Source organism: Anas acuta, chromosome 8 (genome assembly GCF_963932015.1).
Source record: "Anas acuta chromosome 8, bAnaAcu1.1, whole genome shotgun sequence".
NCBI classification, from domain to species: domain Eukaryota; kingdom Metazoa; phylum Chordata; class Aves; order Anseriformes; family Anatidae; genus Anas; species Anas acuta.
The window spans coordinates 2,361,384-2,383,282 of NC_088986.1; the positions used below are offsets into that span (position 1 = coordinate 2,361,384).

The following is a 21,899-nucleotide window of genomic DNA, read 5'->3' on the forward strand; positions in this document are numbered from 1 at the left end:
GTTTCAAAAATAGCATGCCATTAGGTAGAGTCTAGGTTTGCATGCGTCGGTATCATTGCACAGAAAAGGAGCCCGAGAGGTTTAAATATTTAATTGCCCCCCCCCCCCCCCCTCCCTTTTTATTTTAGCCTTATACAGGAAGGGAAAAGTTACCGTGAGACTGAGGTTGTCTTCTTTAAGAACTGCAGCTCTCATGGTACATCAAAAACATGTACATCAACTCATTTTTAAAGCCTCATTTCTGCAGATAAAATAATGGAAAAGGAGAAAGAGTTTGGAGAATATTTCATAACTGTCACCAAGGCAAAACAACGATGTTTATGTACAGATAACAGTGCTGCGCTTTTCATCCACAGCTGCTGAGGAGCCCTGAGATGTCAAAGTGATGCTCATGTCCTGTGCTGGGGGAAAACACAGCACAGAGAAGCAAGGCACCTTGCACGGCGCTCCTGGCCCCCAGCAGAACCAGGAAAGGAGCTTTCCTCTTCCCAGCCCCACGCTTTCCCCTCCGAGCCTTTTCTTTACATAGAAGAGAATAATTTTTCCATTTTCTCCAGCCACGTTACTCCCTGAGATGGAGGCCGTGCTGAATGTTGTCAGCAGGCTTTACGTCAGGAGCTCTGGGAGCGTGTGATCTGTGATTGCTTAGTGGAGCTTTTGCCTCCAGAACTGGCCCGTGGGCAGAGCAGAAGCAGCGTAGGGTGAAAAAAAGATGCACAGCCCGCAGGGACGGTGCTGATTTGCAGCTTTCAGCCCCCTTGGACCCGAATGGTTTTGTGCAGGATGCTGCTACTCCACCTATCTGTATTTTTCTGCTAACTGGAGCCTGGCAGCCCCTCACCTCTGGCAGTGGTCTGTATTTGCCAAATTTAATGCAGATTTGCTAACAAGTGGGGTTAAGCTTGAATGGGTTTTCTCAGCAAGTAAATTACTTATATTTGAACTTTCCTTCACTTTTCTTTCCACTGCAGGCAAAAACATTGCAAGATCATTCACATTTTAAATGTTTTCCAACTGCGTGTGAGGCTTTGTCATGCACAATGATCCCCTTGCTGTTAGCACCCAGCAACAGCTCTACTCACAGCTCTTTTTTGACTGCCAGTGGTGTACTCTGTAGAGAAAGGGGAAACAGCTGCCAAATTGGTCTCCACTCTTAATTTACCCAGCATCATTCTTGTTTTATATTTAGAGCCGCAGCCTGGAAGCTATTAACCTCCTAGTTCTGTTACGCAATAATTCAAATGATCTTTTGGGTTTTGCTGAGATACAACTTGGGGTGTCAGAAGCAGCAGGGCTGATGGAGGCTGCAGTCCGTTCCCGGAGGCATGATTTAGGAAATGGTATCCACCTCTTCCAGGGACTGTGAGTAAGTTAATTCACCTCTTATGACTTAGCTGCAGAGACAATGCTTTTCCTAGTAAAGCATGTGATGTTTTTTCTATGCATTGTCACTGGAAATTGCAGCTTTCACTTCCGTTTGGGACTTGTGAGAATTAACGAAGTTTTACTTCAAATCAATTTAGGATGGTGGGCGAGGACAAAAACATGCTGGATTCAGCGCAGCACGAAGAATACCTGCCCCAAGGAGATGCTTTTGCTTGTCTTTGCTCCTGCATTTTCTCTTTTATTTCACTAATCAATCACCAATGGCCATTATGTCAGCTCGGCCTCTTCTGGCATACATACCCCGGTATAATTATCGGCATGAATGGGTGATTGGCTGAGGAGGGGATCTGGGTGTTGTCTCTGGAGCCTGGCCTTTCTTTCCCATTGTATGCGCCTTCCTCCCTTGCCGACAGCTGATCAGACAGTGGTGTGGAATGTGCTATTTAATTTCTCTGCAATGAATCCACCAGCTCTGCCCTGTCATTGCAATTAGTCATACCCTCTCGGTGCATTATAATCCTCGCATATCACATCTCACCAAGTCGTTCCTATAGTGTTAGGAACAAAGCTCACTCACAAAAAAAATCACGAAAAGAGAAGCATCCAGAGGAAGTTGCTGCCGGGTGCTGTGGTTGGCGAGAATCTCCACAAATAGCAATTTGATCTAACACCAACCTAGGGTTAGAAATTAAGAATGTGCTGGTGCCTTTTGTGAATGCAGGACTGTGCCTCGTGAGGCAAGGTGAAAACCTTCCTCTGCCTGCTCTGAGCTGGGCACAAGGTCTGAGCAGTCAACAGGTAGAAAGAGTGCCCAGCTGTGAGAGAGGCTCCTGCACCTCGTCCCAGTCAGAGCAGGCACAAATTAATTTCACATCGCTGTATATCCAGCTATGCCTTACCATGCAGACTCGATCCACATTGCATAACCCTAAATTGAAGGCAAGAGCAGTCAAAGTCAAGGCTGACCTCAGCACGCAGAACCTAGCAGTTTCCTTCTCCAAAGGCTGCAGCAATAGGTATGCTCAGGGGCACTTGCTGCCTCTTGTATTTCCAGGACTGTTTAATTCTTCAGATTTTAGCAACACACTGAATGCTACTAGATTATTTAATCTGTGTCTGCACTAAACTTTAATACCTACTCATCTGACCACTGAAAGTGGGAAAATTGGCATCTGTTAGCTGTGGGAATGTAGATTATGGTTCATCACAGAGTTTTAGCCCAGAAAATGACAAGGGTAATACTTATCACAAACCACCACACGCAGTAATGACAGGCAGCTGTTGCGGTAATAAGAGAGCAATCAATAATTCATTTGATATTCCTTGTGCAATTAATCATGATAAATTAACGTGGCTTTAATGTGGCACTAACAAGCATTTCCTGGGCTCTCCGATGTAATTTAACAATTAATGTGCCATCATTTTAAATTGCAGCTGTCCTTGCTCTGCAGACACACGGAAATCATCAGAGCCACAATATCCAACAGAGACGGGATAATAGTTGGAAAGCTTTCAAAGAGTTGGGTTCTGGGAGGTTCATCTGCCCAGCTACGAGCATTTTGGTTTTGTCCCCCACCCTCCCCCAAAACTATTTAGGATTATTTCTGCCTCCAGGGCGGAACAACATTGCTTGCACCCAAGGAAGTCCGATCATGTATTTGCTGATACTATTTTTTCATTAACTACAAGAAGTGTATGTGTGCAGGTTATTTAAACCACTCAAATACACTGAGGGAACGGTATTAGTTACATCCAAGGGATTATTAAATACAGACAAAAGCTAGATAGAGCAATTTTGAATTTGTTCTTAATTCACCCACTGAAAGACTCCATTTTTTTTCATTTACACCAAGCTCCACAGAGAAAAGCTTTTTAGCCCTCTCTGTGTTTAGAACTGCTAAACTGGCCAGATTAAAAGATCCAGAGCCATCTCTTGAAGAAGTGAAACACCTGCGGAAGGTATTGGGGCTAAAAAAACAAATTCAGGATGGCCGAATGGGTCATTACTAGGATGCTGTTATCATGAGAATGGGGGATGCTATTCTCAGGAAAACTAAATTAAACAGTGTCTGCCTCCCCACTCAGACCCTAAAACATGGGGCTTCTGCAGAGCATCCCAGAAGTATCCTCTGGCTATTTCAGGGCCACACTAAAAGTCTCCAAAATCCCTGACTGAATGCTGCAGAAAAGCAGCATGCAAGGGCTGACTTGTGCCCTTATTGTTGCTACTCAGAGCAGGGGGGAGAGAGGGGCAAGATAGGGCTGATGATGCTGGCAGTAACTCCCCACAGGCTGGGCTTCACTTTACAGCAAATCTTGCAACATTTAGGGCTATTCACACCAACAATCAACACGATGGGGAACCTGGCCACAAGACTTTAGTTTCTTATTTTCTATTAAAAAATAAATAATAATAATAAAAAAAGGCAGCCTAGTTTTAGCATAAAGCACTTTGCCTTTGGGCATCAATCTCATTAAGAATTTGTTCACACCTCTTTCTTATGCTTAGAGTCAAATGAAAGATGTATTTGATTTAGCTGCTTCGCAAACAACTCATAAACTTCTGCCATTCTTTCCCTTCCTTTTCAAGTGCTATCTTTTTGTCCTTGGATGCTCTAAATTATTAACATATTTTACAGTGTGCTCAAGATAAAAGAGATCTTTCAACTTTCATTCTCTCACCCCTTGGTTGAGCCAGTCACGTTGTTTCTCAATGGATACCTTTGATCAACCTGCTTGTTGGATGTTAAACCGCAGGACACCCCTGGTGAGAAAAGAAACCGGAGGAAGCCTTTCAGCAATCCCTTGCCGTCAGAATTTTCTGCTGATCTAGGGCAGCACTTTGAAGTCACCCCAGCTTATGGCTAGGCTCTGAGAGAGGTCACCCTTAATGTAAAGAAAAGCATAATTATAAAAGAAGCACGTGATTGTTATAAACATCTTACAAAACTAGAGTACATGTAGCCATGTGTGTCACTTTGCCTATCAGTGGAAGTTGCTAGCAGGGGTAATAAATCGTTTATTGACTTGACCCCCAGGCTGGTGTCACTATGAACAAGGCCCTCTGTACTTCACTAACCCTTTCTGACCTATTTTTCAGCCTGTCCTTAACATGAAATGTCATTGTGATACAGCTGCACAGAGCAAGTAATATCTTCTGTATGTAAGCCTGCAGCTATTCACAGGATTATTTAGGGAATGCTATTCAGAGCGAGGATAGCACAGCGCTGGAAAGCACAGCAGCCAGGAGACAAAGCACCTTCAGCTCTGTGTGCGTCTCTTCCCAGCACTGTGATCTCTATCACAGCCTGACGACAGCACACCATCTTTGCTATATTTCTGTGTTAATTTGCAGACATGCACTTGATGCTCAACAACAGGGCCAGAAACCCCTGCAGAAATAAGATGGATTCCTGCTGTAGCACCGGCGTGCCCTTCGTTGTGGTGGCCAGGAGAATCACAGAATCACAGAATTTCTAGGTTGGAAAAGACCTCAAGATCATCGAGTCCAACCTCTCACCTAACACTAACAAGTCCTCCACTAAACCATATCCCTAAGCTCTACATGTAAACGTCTTTTAAAGACCTCCAGGGATGGTGACTCCACCACTTCCCTGGGCAGCCTGTTCCAATGCCTCACAACCCTTTCGGTAAAGAAGTTCTTCCTAACATCCAACCTAAAACTCCCCTGGCGCAACTTTAGCCCATTCCCCCTCGTCCTGTCACCAGGCACGTGGGAGAACAGACCAACCCCCACCTCACTACAGCCTCCTTTAAGGTATCTGTAGAGAGCGATAGGGTCGCCCCTGAGCCTCCTTTTCTCCAAGCTGAACAAGCCCAGCTCCCTCAGCCGCTCCTTGTAGGACTTGTTCTCCAGACCCCTCACCAGCTTCGTCGCCCTTCTCTGGACTCTCTCAAGCACCTCGATGTCCTTCTTGTAGTGAGGGGCCCAAAACTGAACACAGTACTCGAGGTGCGGCCTCACCAGAGCCGAGTACAGGGGGACGATCACCTCCCTAGCCCTGCTGGTCACAGTGTTTCTGATACAAGCCAGGATGCCGTTGGCCTTCTTGGCCACCTGAGCACACTGCTGGCTCATATTCAGCCGACTGTCCACCATCACTCCCAGGTCCTTCTCTGCCTGGCAGCTCTCCAACCATTCCTCTCCCAGCCTGTAGTTCTGCTTGGGATTATTGCACCCCAGGTGCAGGACCCGGCACTTGGCCTTGTTGAACTTCATGCAGTTAAACAAGAAGTGTGTGTGTCCCTCAGAGGTGCTTCACAGTGCTCACCAGCACTGTGCCCGGCTCCCAGTCGTTCAGGCACGGTGCTTTCTGAGGGCTGTGTGACACGGGGACATTTATGGCATTTAGGGGATGGCACCAAGGCACCCTAACTTCTACCAGCACCCTGCAGGGGAGCACGGAAGCTAGGAGCTCCCGGAGAAAGCAGAGTGTGCACAGCAAAACGACACTGATGCACATGGAGCCGACTCCTTTGGCACTGTGTTTTGAAGGGATTTAACCCTCTGTGTTAAGCCGCTTTGTCTCCCCACGAAAGGCCGGGGAGCGCCGAGGCCCTGAGGCCGGCCTAGGCCCGGCGCGGCGCTGCGGTGCCACCCAGCGGAGCGGGGCCGCAGCGGCGGGGCCGGGGCCGCCCGGGATCCACCGGTACCCCGAAACAGATCCCCGGGGATCTGTGGATCGATTAGTTTTACTTCGTGCGTGTGATAAACGGCGAGCGAACAGCCTCTGCTCCCTCAGGGGAACCGCCGCCTCAGCTCGCAGCAGACGCGCGCAGGTTGCAGAGGCAAAGGTCACAGATAAGAGCCCATAAAGAAGTGTGAAATTTAAAGGGCTGCAGTTCAGCGTCCCATTACCCTGCAGGCAGGAAAGTCTGGAGCTGGATTTTCATCAGAAAAGCTGTGAGGCATTTGTAGCTGCAGATAATTCTCCACACATGGTCAATGGGATTAAGTGATATCACCCGCATCCACAGGCTGCAGTACAAGCTACAGCTTCAGTCAGATACAGCTTCAATTCCCAGCTGTGAACAGTTTCTAGAAAGGCACCAAATATACAGCACTGTCCCCTTCCATGCCTTCAGACGCCTGTATGACAGAGCTAATGCCTATCCAGACCCATTGCATGTTCAGTGCCTGCTATCGTGAATCCCATTTTTAGGTCAAGAATGATTATTTTTCCAGATGTACAGGTATAGGTCTCTACAGGATGCAGCTTTGTCCCTTGTATTACCAAACCTTGTTACCTTGTTTAGTTATTTTCCTTGCTCAAACTAAGCTGATATCACAAATCAGAGGCTGTGATGCACACAAGGTATCATAATGCCTCATATTGCAAGGCCAGTAGGAGAATTTTCTTAGAAAAGTGAGTTTATTGATAAGCTCCAAGGGTCCTGCTTAGCTAGAGAAATGCCACAATCTTTTCAGAGCATGAAAAGCATGCTGTGAACATTCGAGCACATCAAAGAAACAAACTCTGTACCTTTACTGCCCTCTCAGACAGGAGAGGTCAAACGAGAAAGAAGTCTTAGGAAGGTGAAATGACTTGATCATGGTCACATCGTAGCAGCACAGCTGTGGAGAGAGGACAGGTTATCTCTTCTTCAGTCCTGTGCTCTCTTCTTAAAGACTGCAGTGCCTACAGGCATGGCTGTATATAGGTATAATACAGTTTTCAATGTTTTTATTCTTTCAACACCATCCTCGTGGTCATAAAAATCCCAAGCTTCCTGTTACTGAGAAGAAATGTCATGTGTGTTACACACACACAGCCCTGGCCGTGGAATGGGGTTGCTTTGTGATAGCTGCCCTGCTTGCCTGCTGTGTCAGCTTGGGAACAGGTTTCAGAGGTCTGACATTCATATCTTTTTATCTCTAGGTATTCTGCGAAGAAGTATTTTTGAAGTTTAATTACACAACTGAAATTTCTAATGGATTCCTACACCATAGTACTCTGGTCTGTCATCATTATGCTCCAGTCCTAAGGTTTATTTTTTCCCTGGGACAAAGTGTACAAGTATTAAAACACACACCTCTCAATAGGCAGTGTACAGACATGTGAAGAAGCCAGTGCCTTGAAGACTGTAAAAACATTTCTTTTGTAATCTCAGAGATCTTCTGTGAATGTGATCCTGTGGACTTTGTAACCGCATGGCTTTGTAAACGCATGGCTCTGGCTTACTTAATGAGTGTACCAGGCTGCCTCTTGAAACCTGAGCCTGGATCCAAGCTGTAGGAATCTCTACTGTCCTGTCTACCTACATGTCATTTGCCCTTTCTATAGGTCTAAACACAGCTGCGTTGATTACTTAGTGATGGCTACAGCTGATAAGCCCAGCAGAGATAAGAGATGAGTACAGTTCTTTCAGAAAAACAACAATAGGCCACAGTCACACATGTCATATACAGTACAAAGACCAAAAGAACACGAGATCTAATTTAACACTGGAGTGCAAAAATAAGTTACTGTTTTTTCAGTTCTGAATACAAACATAGTCTGATTCTGAATCAGGCAACGGCAGATATTTTGTTCTGTGCATTCAGAACTAGATGTTTCTTCACATGATTGCCTACATTGTGTCACTGCTGTAGTACCAGCAGAGGTTACAATACCTAAAGACACCAAGCTATTTAGGTAATAAGATTCAAAAAATCACAACGACAAACCACCAAGGACTAGGGGAGGGCATAAATCCTGATAAAATGCCAGGCCTGCATGCACAGAACAGATCCTTGTTCCATTCCTGCTCAATCTCTAACCAAAGCACCATGCTGGAAAACAAATAAACAAGCAGTGAACTGAAGATTTGTCTGGTAGGAATTGTAAAAAAAATTAATCCTGAGATATTTAAATAATAAAGGACTTATCTGTACATGCAGCCTCTCTGATTTAATCACTTAATCTTTGGTTAGACAGAGAGTTAGTCCAAGCTACTAGATTATCCTGTTCCTTCTCCCATCGTTCTTCTTGCTTGTCATGACCATCTTCATCAGCTGTTTGTCTTTCTGACAGGAGGTGAGGCGCATCTATGGTTTGAAACAAGAAAGATTAATAATGACTGAAGGAAATGAAGGGCAGCAGGATGAGTAGAAAGGATGCTTCTAAAGCAAGCCAAAACATATTTTTTATTTTAAATGCAGACCCGGATTTGTCATAATACATGAAATGCATCTGCTGGAAATACACAGGGAACAAGCAGATTCACATGCACTATAAATAGAGAAGTATTTGTATAACAAGTTGCAGAATAATGTAATAAACTACATTTTTTCATCTGTCTGACAGTTCTGAAATCTGACCACTAATCCATTTAAACTCAAACTTCATTTGTTCTTCCGAACTATTTTGGACAACTGCTTTTCAACCTGTCAAAAATAAAGTTTCTTTCTATCTGAGGCTCTGACTATGACAATGTTCTGTTCTGAATGAGTGAAATATCCTTTCTACTGCTCCCAGCATTATCAATATTAACGATTCTGTCAGCAGGATTCCTATTTGCTCTTTTATGGCTCTAGGACTCTGCTGTGTTAACAGTATTATAATTTGTTTTTGTCAGTTAAGTAAGCCCATATGCCTCTAATACAAACAAGGAACAGATTTATTGAGAAAATGGTGCTATTTTTAAACATTTTTCTGACTAATTTGCAGCCAGTTAGTGATGTCATCTACTTTGAATGCTAAAAAATCACAATGCTCCAAACCACTAAACTCTTGCTTTGTATACTATTCTGAAAAATAAAAAAGGAGCTCAGCAAACGTATTTTTCACACGCAAAACATGTGGTAAAATGCTTCAGGTTGCGAAGAATGGCCTACATTCCCGTAAAGTACATGTAAGGATTTTCCTTCTGAGGTACTGACAAAAACATCGGTTTCAATGTGTCACCTATTTTCTTTCCAAGCCCAGGCCTGGTAATGAAAACAGTTAGGCTTATAAGGGAAAAAGCAATTATAGGACAGTGTAATCAAGCTGCAGAGTTCACTGCTCAGTCATGTGTTCTCAATAAACAGCTTCCCCTGCCTGCTGTACTGTCAGCCTCAAGTCCTGCCCCTCTCTTACTGAGCATGGAGGGTTCAAGCTGCACTGACTGCGGTGCTGGATTTTAGCTAAAGTCAGGAGGGTGCTGGTTGGGGTCAGCAGTGCTGAACTCCAGAGTCACAAGTCCAGCAGCTGTGCCCCAGCTCTGCTGTGGGGTGTGAGGAGCAGAGATGGGGCCAGGCTCCTCTGCTTAGCACCACAGACATCCCATGTGCCTGCCGACTGCTTGGCTTGGGCAGAAAAGCCTCTTTTTTGCCTCTTACTGTGTACAAGCTCAAGACTCTTCCAGGTCTAACTATTGATAAGAAAATCTGCTCCCAATATTTTCTCTCTCTCTCTCTCTTTTTTTTTTTTTTTTTTTTTTTCCAATTTAGAGATTGAGGCATCCGAAACAAACAAATTTAGTGCAGTACTATTCAGGCCCCTGATGATCTGGTATCTTAGCCATCTGAGTAAGCATAATTGTTAAAAAATATATGGGGTCAACACAAATTATATCAAAAATCCTATGCAGACTGTCAGCAGACAATGATACATTTTGGAGAGCCATTAACATTGCTCCCATAAAGTAATAAATATTTAAAACCAATGTGCAACAGCTGTACTTCAACAGCACCTCTTCCTAACTACTTTACATCTGTTCTTTTTTCTCTCTTGGAAAATGAAAAAACCATCATAAATAAAACCTTATGCTAATAAAAGCATCTAACCCACCTCCTGACTTTAGATATGTAGAACACAATTCTTCTTTCATTTGTATTACTTCTATTTTGGTAAATCTTCTACAGATTTCAGTTAAGTTGATCCTGATTTCCTTTGGATAGTAGGGAAAAACTGTGGTAAAAATATGATCTATTGTTTGGCTTAGTTCTAGTCAACCCTTACTGAAGAAAAGTTCATCTAGTGTTCACTTTTACACTCCTCAATAGGTAAAAAAATAAATAAATAATTTACCTGTGACCATTACTAATATGCTGGGGATCTTCATGTGTATTTATAGTGACATTAATTTTCTTCCATAAAGTTTTGTTCTGTCCATAATTTCCAACATGATTTTTTTCCCTTGATGGAAGCACAGTTAAATCCACAAATGACAACATTAAAATACTTCATTCAAGACTCCCGGTATCATTAAATTACAATGAAGTTGTGGCAGATTCACAATGGGGAAAGAAAGAGTGGAAAATGTCATGCATATCTGTAGGAAAGATTAATTTATGTGGTACAGACTCTACCTGATGATGGGTGGTTTGCTGGCTCTATTTTGCTCATTCCCAGCACTCCTCTAGCTGTTTGTTTCCTTCAATTTCTGATGAGTTGAGAGATGATAGCACTACATCTGTGAGCAAAAATACATCTTGATGGGTAAAATCAATTTAGTATACACTTGCTTAAGACAATTTTATATAAAAGACGCTTCAAAGCGGTGCTTACAAAATGCACTTGGAGGCAGAGCTGAGTGGGAGTTGTCTGAAGGAATGTGTCAGATTTTCAGATCACTCTTTGTTCGTGAACCAAACTTGAGGGGACATGCACGTGCACTTGTTTTGACCAGGATGTCACTCCTGTTGACATCTCTGTATCTTGATGAGGCTAAACTCAGAAAAACTTCCTTCCTCTTCTGTGCTCGGCTTTATCCCCTCTCTTTGGTCTTGGAGATCAAAGTTCATGCTCGAGTCAAAGCAGAGAATTAGGCTATCACATCCCATATCCTGGGCCAGCAAAGCAGCACAAACACAGGTCTCTTACTCTGATCTCCTCCTAAGAACATTTTTTAAATGAGAAACCTCTGGAAGATGCAAAAGCCACCTGACCGAGCAGCTGTAGCAAATAAAGGGCTGAAAATGACACAGGCCTTAGAGGCTTTATCCTGTGAAGTGCTGAGAACTTTGACCCAGCCCCAGAGCAGCACTAATTGCACAGCAAACTCTGCAAGTACTGTGAAGGCACTGTGACGTTAAGAGGTTAGAGACAATTACCTAGTTGTCCATTTTGAAGATAATTATTTGGTAAGAACTTTGCTGGATCATGAATTGTTGAACGCCTTTCAGGACCGAGTCTGAAAAAAAAATGAAATAGACTGAAATGACTTACGTTCTGTGAAAGAAGAGAAATGTAAAAGGGTACCAAGAAAAAACACTGAGAAATGTAACCTATTATAAAAAAAAAAAAAAAAAAAAAAAAAAAAAGGTGATACAAACATTTGTACAGGCAGCTTTGTTTTTGTCATTTGAAATGGTTCTTGGACTTGCCACGTCCACCCCAGTTTTAGCAAACAAAACAATCTCTTTTTCTATTTTAAATCTGACAAACAAAAACCACAAGTCTGAGAGGCAGTGGTGTACTAGGGATGAAACAGAACAAAAGAGGGATTGAATGCAATTCTTAAAAATTGCTCATGCCTCCACTTTCACTCCTTTGAGAAAAACATTACTCTTTAGTTTGACGTCTCAACACTTCTCCCATGCTGGGTCAAAATATAACTGGGACTGGTAGAGAGAACTCTTGTAAAGAAAAAAATCAGAGAATAATATCCTTTAAAACACAGGCCAGACCAGTATCTTGTCTAATACCTGTCACTCTGCCTTGGCTATTAGAGGTTATTTATTATGTTCACACTTCCTGGAACATTCATGAATTATTTGTAGTGAGGGGAGACGGTTCCTAAACACACTGCTGTTAATCAGATGTTTTATTTCTCTCTCATGAAACAAACCCCAGCAGCCATCCAAACAGAGCATCTGGTTGCATCTCGTGGCGTTCTCTTTCCAGCCACGAGATGGCAAACTAGCTTTTAGCATGCAGTTAAACCCCAGCACCTCTGGGATTAGGTAGTTTGGCAAAACGCATGCACAAAGGCTGCCTGTATGCTCTTTACTATCTATTTTAGCAGCAGTGGTTTTTAGAGAGCTCAGGGCAGTCGATCCGAGAGCTGTGAATGCCTGCTAGAGCAGACAGGGAGAAAAGGAAAGAGATCTACGTACATCTTTGCTGTGGACATTTTTGTTTTGCAGGCACTCACGAGAAAGGGCACTCAAATGCTGATGCTGAAGGCCAAGCTGCTGCAGAAATATTTCAGCTGGCTTTTACCTGTCTTGTAGCACTGCCTCAGACCCCTGCAGATTAGCATGTCTGGCCACATGAGTATTCACCTAGCTTCTCAGAGGGCTTTTTTACCATGTACCGAAGCTCTCGATATGATAGCCATACCTATAAAGGTATTTTATCTTACTCTAAGCTGGCACAGATGATAGTCAGTGCAGCGGAAGCAGTCCCCTCTGCTTGTTCTAGTCTCTGAAAACATATTTTCAGTTTTATTCTTTTTATCCCTGCACAATAAGCCCCACTTCTTCCTCTCACCATCAGAAAACAGCCCCCAATCTCCTCTGCAATTGCTGAAGTGCTACATCATGATCCACTCTGCTTCTTGCACCACGAGCCTCAAAGCTCACCAAAATGTGATCACATTTTTATACCTTGCAACTCCACATTTCCCAGTGTTTCACCATCATTTTTTTTAAACACTATTCAGTTCTTCCTAAGGATGATGTGCAACAAGCTGCTCATTACAGCAGGACAAATCAGTAGTCCCTGAAGGCTTACACTGATTTAATGAAGTCGGAATTGACTCAGTGCCACTGTAATTAGTGAACATGTAAAAACTCAACAGGGGCAAACTGCTCACAGTAATGTGAACAGCATATTACACAAAAACAAGCTATATTTCAAATCTCTTTTGTAGAAGTAATTGAATTTAGAGATCCAGTTTTATGAAGAAAATATATTTAAGTCGAACATTTGCCTTATTATATAACTGAAATTAAGATTTCTTCTGCTGCACTTATGTCAGCAAATTTTTGGCCTCTTTCCTCTCTAATCCCATGCCAGGAGTTAAGAACAGACTGCAAGCTTTTAAAAAAGCAAGCATGTTTTGTGAGCTGTTTGCAATTGAGGGAAAAAAAAAAAAAAAGAAAAAAAAAAGAAAAAAAAAAGAAACAAACACAAAGTGAGAGGCAACCCTGTGTTTGAACCTGCAGCTGAACGCTTGGACCTGCCTTTGATCAATCAGACCCAGCAGTTCAAAGGCAGGCAGAAATCTGTTAAAAACATATTATCTGTTGCCACCAGGTGGCACCGAGCTGTGCCTCTTCCACATGACCAAGCGTCCTGTCCCCATCTCCCCGAAGCTGAAAGGTTCACCCTCGCAATTTCCTCTCCATCCTCGGATTTAATGGGGGGAAAAATCACTCCAGTTGAAGACACCCTCCTAAAACAAGTCCAGGTTGTCGGAGCTGTACGCGCAAAAAGGGACGTTTGGAGCATTTTGCAGAGTCCCGTAGGATGGTGTGCCACTACATAATGAAACAATTATCAAACATATAAAACAAAGGAGTTCTGTTAAAGGAAATAAAAACAAGGAAACTATGTCAAAGGAAAATTAACCCTACACTCTAGGTGCTTCTTGTGAAAGAAAAAATCCTCTCCACTTCAATCCATGACTTGCTGTCCTTCAAATTGAATGAAGCAGCCCTTATCTTTCTAATTGATGTTGAAAACAAATGGAATTCAGAGGGAAATGGGATTTTGTTTTTTTTTTTTGAACCATTATAGAGTTACCACATAAGAAATAAGAAAGAAAACTCTATTTACCAGCGTGAGACAAGGCAGCATCCTGGCTTTGAGATTTCCCTATATTTTTTCCACAAACTGTCTCATAGAAGAATCCAAGAACAGAATTTAAGAAACTTGATCACATGTTCAGCGAAACTGAAGCGTGTAATTTGACAGTAACAACAAGGAATTATTTCCACAGTCAGAGCTGTGTTTGGTACGGAGAGCCCCAGTGAAGCTGCCAGATGGACAAATGTCCTCCAGGCTACCACAGGTCCCCCCAGCAAATGCACCTCACAGAGGAACACTGGACTTAAGTGGGGGCATTTAAGAAAAGATGAGGGCTGCTACAACTTCAGGATTCACAGGGACAAACATCCAGAATCTGTAAATACCGTGACACTCAAACATTGTCACTGCACTTACAGACCCCCAGGTATAAATGTTCAGCAACTCATATACTCATCCCAGTCTACTCATCCCAGTCCTCTGTTCTTTTCACATTTTTTGCCTTCCAGCCATAGGAGTTCCCCACAAATTTTGTGTCTTCAGACACTAAAATGGCATAGATACAGAAAATTACATTTAGATAGAATTACAGACCAACCATTAAATTCTCCAAAACCATTCACTGCAGAAGTTCTGCTGATATTTACAGTGCTGATAATAAAATACCATTTTTATTATACTTTGCTACACATATTTAATTTTATTATAAGTCACTATGAATTTTCCTATGAATTTCAACAAGGACTTAACCAATTTACTGCTGAGCACTGTAATTAAATATATTCCCCATGCTGTACATCTGATCTCGCATCCATTGGTGGCAAATTCAAAGGAACTCTGTTGAAATCACCCTGGTGCCTTCTAGAAATCACCCTAACACTTCCTAGTGTAATTTAGGATTAAATTTGTTCACTTACACTTAAGGAGGTGGCAACCCAGCACACACATCAAAACCAGTCAGTCGCCTCTGCCTGCGAGTGGATTATTTGGGCTGTCAAAATTATTCCACAGGTGATGCAGCTCTGCTACATCTAAAGCCACCAGAAGATGAGAGGAAGGGCAGGCAGCTGCCTTTGTTCAAAGCTGTGTCCCCACCTCAAGCTCTGCAGGAGGCCAGGGAGCTCAGACACTCTCCAGAGGCCTCACACGAACAGACCTCTTCAAAGACAATGTGGACACCACGTAAATGTGTGTGAGGGAAGGAAGGGGATGAATAATCGAGTCCCTTTAACCCCCACTGTAATTCCTCTTGGATATGCTGCTTCTGAACCCCATCTGCTTCTGCTGGTGGGATTGCCCCGACCCAAGCACACTGGAGACTTCAGCACCAGAAGCAGCTTTATTAGCAGCTACCTGGGTCTAACAGGTGGGTGCTGCTTGAGGTTTTGCCATTAGTTGTGTGGCTTCCTCACCCTCCACCACCCCAGTCTCCCGGGTAACAGAGAACTGGTCAGATTTGGCCTCCCAGAGCAGTACAGAGTTAGCACTGAGTTGCTTGGCAGAAGGAAAACCCCAAATGGGGATTGCCTGCTATTTGTTTTCCCTACAGTGCTACAAATAATAACAAAACCCTCATGCCGCAGACCCAGATTAATAATAAGCTGATAAAAAACCTTCGTAAATCATCACTAATTACCTGGTTTGGTTAGTAACTTAGGTACAGCAAAATCCTACAGAAGAATGTTGGTCTTTGCAAAGACCACAGCTGACATACATACACACATTGCTCCTCAGCTCTCGATGCTTTAATATTTGTGATGAATGTCTCCTCAGCATCATGGTGTCCAGTTCAAACTCAGACTCCCAAGGCTGTCCTGGCCTTGCACACAGCCAGCACATTGCCTGACTCCAAATCAGATAACAAAGGCCTGAGCCCTAGCAGGTGCAAACTGACATGGGGTCCTGACATACGTGGGTGCACCTCAACACATAATCTTGATTGGAAATTTTGGATACGGGTTTGCAAAAACAACCCAGGTACAGTCAGAATTGGTACACAAAGGTAAATCTGACATGAGGACGGCATCAAGTCCATTATGTTCAGTTTCTTAAAACAAGCATATCAACTTACATGAATGTTCAAACACTCTCTTGCTTTTGATGTAGCTATTCTAGACCATGTCCTGTGGTAATCTTCACATGAAATGCTTCTAATCCCTCTGAAAACTTACATACAGAACAAGGGAGGAGTTACTGTGAATTACAGAATTGTAACACAGAGTCTCAGGTATAACTTTCACAAAAGAACTTGCTCAAATATGCTCATTTAAAACTCTTACAGTACTTATGGGTGACAAATGACAGAAAGAAGTAGGTGAACAAAGCTCCAACGAGCGCAAGAAACTTTCACAAGAAACTGGTATGTCTGCTCATTGCTGCTGCTAAAAGCAAGGATTATTTTACCATTCTGTCCTCTCCTTCTATGCCAATGAAAATAAAATGTTGCTTAAAATTGTTTAAAAAGCAAATCTTATGAAGGGAAGAAATATTTTTGCCATTAGGTAGAGTATTGTAAAATCTACTTGGCATTTTTGCCTGGGTTTTCTCTCTTAGTTTCGAGGTTGCTACACAAACACTGAAAAGAAGTGAAGCAAAGTGCCTATTTAACTGTGATTCCTTCATGGCTCTTCACGTTGCTGGGAGGGCTATTCACACTGCAAGCCTTGTTCCTGCCTTGGTTAGACTATCCCTGCTTCATCTTCTTCTAAACCAAGTGAGAGAAGTTGCAACCTATGTAAGGTAAGGCCAAACAGGAACCTTTGGTTTCCTGGCAGCTTTAGAGAGTCCGAGCCAGCGCTGCCGTAACCCCACCTTCTGCTGTGCTTTTGTCTGCGCATTTCTGTCCCTCCCCAGGGCTCATCTGATCCTGCTGTGAACTGAGAGGGAAACCATCAAAAACTAAGGGAAAATAAAACACAAAAAAGGATCCTTTTTCTCCCAGTTCGGCTTCCTGAGCTGGGACCCTGCGGGGTCAGGCAGGCCCCAGGGCTGCGGGTCAGGGAGGGGGCAGGACCACAGCCATTACAGAGAGGGCGAGAGTCCCACGGAGTGTCACATCCTTTAAACAGAAAGTCTCGGGGTCCCCTAGAAGCTGACGTGATCTAACTGTCCAGGATGAGCCTCTTCCTTCGCCGGGCTGTGGGACAGGCCAGGGCAGCAAGCAGCCTGGGGTGGTGGGGCTGGTCGAAGGCCCCATCACCATAAAATTAACAGCTGCCAAGAACATCGAAAGCCAGCACCGACCACTTCACAAAACCCCATCTTAGGGCACTTCTTTTGAAACAATTTGGAATGCTGAAGGTTATTTAGCAAGGTATTTTCGTGGGAAGGAGAAAAATTAAAAATTGCATCCCCTTCGCTGGCCTCCACCAAAAACCTGGCAAACTTGCCCCAGACTCGTCTACTCCCAGCTAGCCAGCTTTGTCTGACTTGGCGCCCTCCTAAAGCTCTGCATTATCTCATTCTTATTGCTCCTGCTTCTATAAAAATAGTTGACTGGGGGGGCAGACTAAATTGTAAACAAAACATACTGGACCAATGTAATTTTATACATAACAAAACATTGAGTCACCCACTGTCTGAACTGTGAAATCCCCCGTGATCCCACTACTGTCTATTATTTTTCAGGAAGTACCAATGAAAGTGAGAGGAAGACACCAGTTATGAAAAAAACATGGAGCCTTGCGCTCAGTGATCAACAGTATTTTTGTCTCTTTGATATCCTTCCAACCTCCCTTGCCATGGTACTCCTGTAAAATGTCAAAAACTGCTTGCCAGAGGCTTTTTGCTTTTAGCAATATTTAAAGCTGTGCCCATAAAAGGAAACAATTCCATTACAGATTTCAATTTCCTTCCATTCCACACTTGGAATTCGTGATGAAACCAGGGGAAGTTGTACCTGAGCATTGAAGGCACAGCTAGATAAAAAGTATTGTGAAGACAAACAAGCTATTTATTTGGGGTTTGTAAGCAGTCTGATCCTGCACCTTCTGACACAGAGCAAAAATTATACAATGACATTCTGTTTTCACCAAATTGAATTAGAATTTAACTTTAGCAGGGCCAAGATTTTATCCTTAACGTCCCAGACACCTCCACACCGCTTGGGTCTGGAAATAGAATGAGTTAAGAATCCACTGCACTAGTATTACAGGGGCTGAGAACTTCGTGTCCTGCAGACAACTGTCAGCAGGCCAAGTGCTGCCAAATTCTGGAGGGAGGCAAAGGCAACTGAACTGAGAAACAGAATCTGGCTCCCTCTGCTAGTTTGGAAGTTAGCTTCAAAATATTTCAACAGTGATGCCATGTACAACCCTAGAAGTACAAAACGAAATACATCATGAAAATGACCTAGTTTTTTTCTATATATATATTTATATATTGAATTCACTGGTTTCCTTATGCTATTTATTAATATAATAAATGACCTTAAAATATGTATTGCCTGAAATAAATGTCATTGATTAGGTCAAATAAAAATATCACTTGGCCCAACAATGACAAATTTCCTGGCTGTTCTCCTGTAGGCCAAGAACTTGTTTCATTTAGGAACAAGAGTTACTGGCAGAAGCTGGGAAGGAAACTGCTTGCCAAATGTCTCCATAGGAAATTAAATAATTGAAAATATTCACTAACAGGAAAAAGAAAATAATTGCTCACTTTAGGGTACAGACCCAAAACATCCTGGACTTATGTTGCTCTTTCTGAAATAGTGGCAGTGAAATCACAACGTTCATTGTAATTTGCTACCTGGCAATACCAGGAGAAGACCCTTGAGCTGGCTGGTGAAACTTCAGGGAAGAAATCCAGTCCTGCTCAACAGGAGGGAGTTCTGCAAAGGAACAGGGGTTCTTTTAAATCATTTTTCATCCAGATCCTACATGGTATAACGTGAATCTGTTCAGTGGAAAACGGTGCTGACTTTGTAACAGAGCAGGAATTTGCTCTCCTTCCCCCTCTCTAGTAGTCATCTTGGCAAAAACTGCTCATGTATTTGGAGAGAGGTAGGGGTTGATTCCCATTTACATTCAATATATTTCCCCCCAGCAGAATATAACAAGAACATGGGAAAGGAACTTGGAGAGGCCACTGACCCGTGGTTATGGTGGCCTGAGAGCACAGCTTTCCTGCTTTCAGAACGATGGGAACTTCTTTAAGATCAGCCTCTTGACACTTTTCTGCCCTACAGGCCATCCATTCTGGTGGCTCAGCACTGTAAAACAGAAGCACTGGGTTTGGTCAGCCCCTCTGCTAAAAGTGTGGCACCAGCATCCTTTACAACCCCTGGAGAGGAGCTTGCCCTACTGTGTTAAGAACCGTGCCCCTGCTATGGGAACCAACAAGGATCGGGATTCCTGGCTAAAGGGCTCCTCTGAGGGCAGAGCAGGAAGGAATGGCAGAAAGAGGTGTTTCTGGAGGCGGAGAACTTTTAGGGACTTTCCTTTGGGAAAGAAGGTTTTTTCCTTCATTCCAGAAATATCTGAGCAGGGAAGGAGAAAGAGACTTGAATTAAGGTTTCTGGCTGCTTTCACTGAATGGTTTGAATAGACAGTTTTGGTTTTTTGTTTGTTTCCTTGAAATAAAGCCAGTATTTGTCGAGTGGCTGCACTGTGCTTAGTTTGGAGGGTCAAGAAACCGGCTGGTGTGTCACAGCAAACATATCAGCGCTTCCCGTCCCTCTGTTCCCTCTCAGCTGTGCTCACCAGAGCCCATGGATTTTGCTGGTCTCATTCACCACCACGTCGTTTGTAAGCTCAGGTAGCTGAACTCAGGCCATATATAGTTTCTTTTAAAACACTACTTCTTCATTAAAATTGCATCACCATTCAAATTCACTTGTTTAACAGGTTCTAGAACTTCTTTAAGAGTTTTAAAAATTCTGAGCATTTATTTATGAATAATAACAAAACAAAACAAAAACAAAAACAAACAAAAAAAGAGAGAGACAATGCTACCTTCTGGGTGCAGGCTTTTTCTGACACATGGCAAAATATTTGCCTATACAAAGATATATTGTTTTTTTTTTTTTCTTTTTTCTTTTTTTTTTTTTTTTTTTTTTTTTTTTTTTGGCATTTCTGCTGCATCCACAGGTGCTGCGTTTTCTGGTAGTGGATTTGAAAGGATAAACGTCACCTTAAGAAACATGAACACACACGACTTTCTAATGCATGAACTATCAAAGCCCTGATTTCATACATAATTTGTAAAATTACATGACCTTGTTTTGTTAAATGGTTGCTTTGTGGCCAGAACAATCATAGTAGCCTTTTAATTTTTCTATTTTGAAAGGAAAGGAAAGGAAAGGAAAGGAAAGGAAAGGAAAGGAAAGGAAAGGAAAGGAAAGGAAAGGAAAGGAAAGGAAAGGAAAGGAAAGGAAAGGAAAGGAAAGGAAAGGAAAGGAAAGGAAAGGAAAGGAAAGGAAAGGAAAGGAAAGGAAAGGAAAGAGAAAAGAAAAGAGAAGAAAAGAGAAGAAAAGAGAAGAAAAGAAAAGAAAAGAAAAGAAAAGAAAAGAAAAGAAAAGAAAAGAAAAGAAAAGAAAAGAAAAGAAAAGAAAAGAAAAGAAAAGAAAAGAAAAGAAAAGAAAAGAAAAGAAAAGAAAAGAAAAGAAAAGAAAAGAAAAGAAAAGAAAAGAAAAGAAAAGAAAAGAAAGGAGATAATCTTCTTGCTTCTTTCAAATTTTCCTTCATTCTTTTATAAATCCCTGCAGGCAGCCATAAATGATACATGACTTTGCACCATTTGTTTTACTCATAATCAATATGAAGTTGTCTGGAAAAATCATGCATACACCTGGGGGACATATTCAGTTATGAGAGCAGAATATAATATTATTCAAAGTGATGGCAGGCAGCGGGGCTAGAAATGAGGACATAAAGAAGGGCAAAGACTGCTCCACAAAAAATCTGGATTATTTTTTGTCTTAAAAAAAAGGGGGGAGGGGGACAGTAAATCTGAAACAGAGAGGCCCACGTGGCAGAATGAAACAACACTTTAAATTAGCTCTGATCTTAAGACTCATCCCAACCCTCTTGACCAAGATTGGCAACATGATAACCTTACTTTAAAGTAAAGTTATCAGCTTCTTTAAAGCATTTTTCTGAAGCACAGAGATCTGGGTGGGTACAAACCTTTTGAGCAGCTGACTTACATGAGTTAAAATAGCTTAAATTCGAAAGATCAAAGGAACGAGGTAGGCTGGTCTATCTTAAAATTAGCATTAATAACAGCTCCAATAACAGTCCTTCACTTCATCATCTGGTTTCATCAGAGTCAAGACACTGCCAAATGAGCCAGTGGTCAACAAATGCAGAAGTGAAAAGAAATTTGGCCAGCAGATCCCGTTAGCCCAAGCTCTGAAGTCAACCCAGATTTTGTAGTTTAAAATTCACAGCTACTACGCAAAGCACATTTTAACATTTTCTTACAGAGGAATGTAAAACTCCATCTTTTTCCTCACCTGGATAGCAAGTAAAACGTTACTTATTGCTAACTTTGCTTTCAGTTTCTCAGGGTTGTCAGGGAGGTCTATGCGTGGCCTCCCATGGTAGTGATCCACTGCACGAAGGGGAAACATTCAGATGCTGTGTAGCTTTAAGGTACATCGACTTTGTTGCTAGACACTAAAGAAACTAGAGATCATTGCTGTTTGCCCTATAAATATTATATTTTTAAACGTCTATTGGGACTATTTATATGGTTTCCCAATACGCCCATTTTTTTCTACCCAGAGAAATCTGTTTTGGCAAAAACTCTTAATATTTCTATCTTTAACCAAGGCTTTTGGAAATTTAATGCCCAGGTTAGAACAATAGCTCAGCAGTTCCAACCAGCCTG

General features: G+C 42.5%; 1 long non-coding RNA gene across 1 annotated transcript; it reads right to left on the minus strand.

Annotated features, from left to right (window-relative positions):
• Positions 1-6,784: 6,784 nt before the first annotated feature.
• LOC137860611 (uncharacterized) lies at positions 6,785-14,594 on the minus strand. Its single transcript, XR_011099088.1, has 3 exons — positions 10,881-14,594; positions 10,401-10,785; positions 6,785-8,434 (listed from the first exon to the last, which is right to left on the minus strand). It is a non-coding gene; the product is annotated as an uncharacterized lncRNA (long non-coding RNA).
• Positions 14,595-21,899: the final 7,305 nt, after the last annotated feature.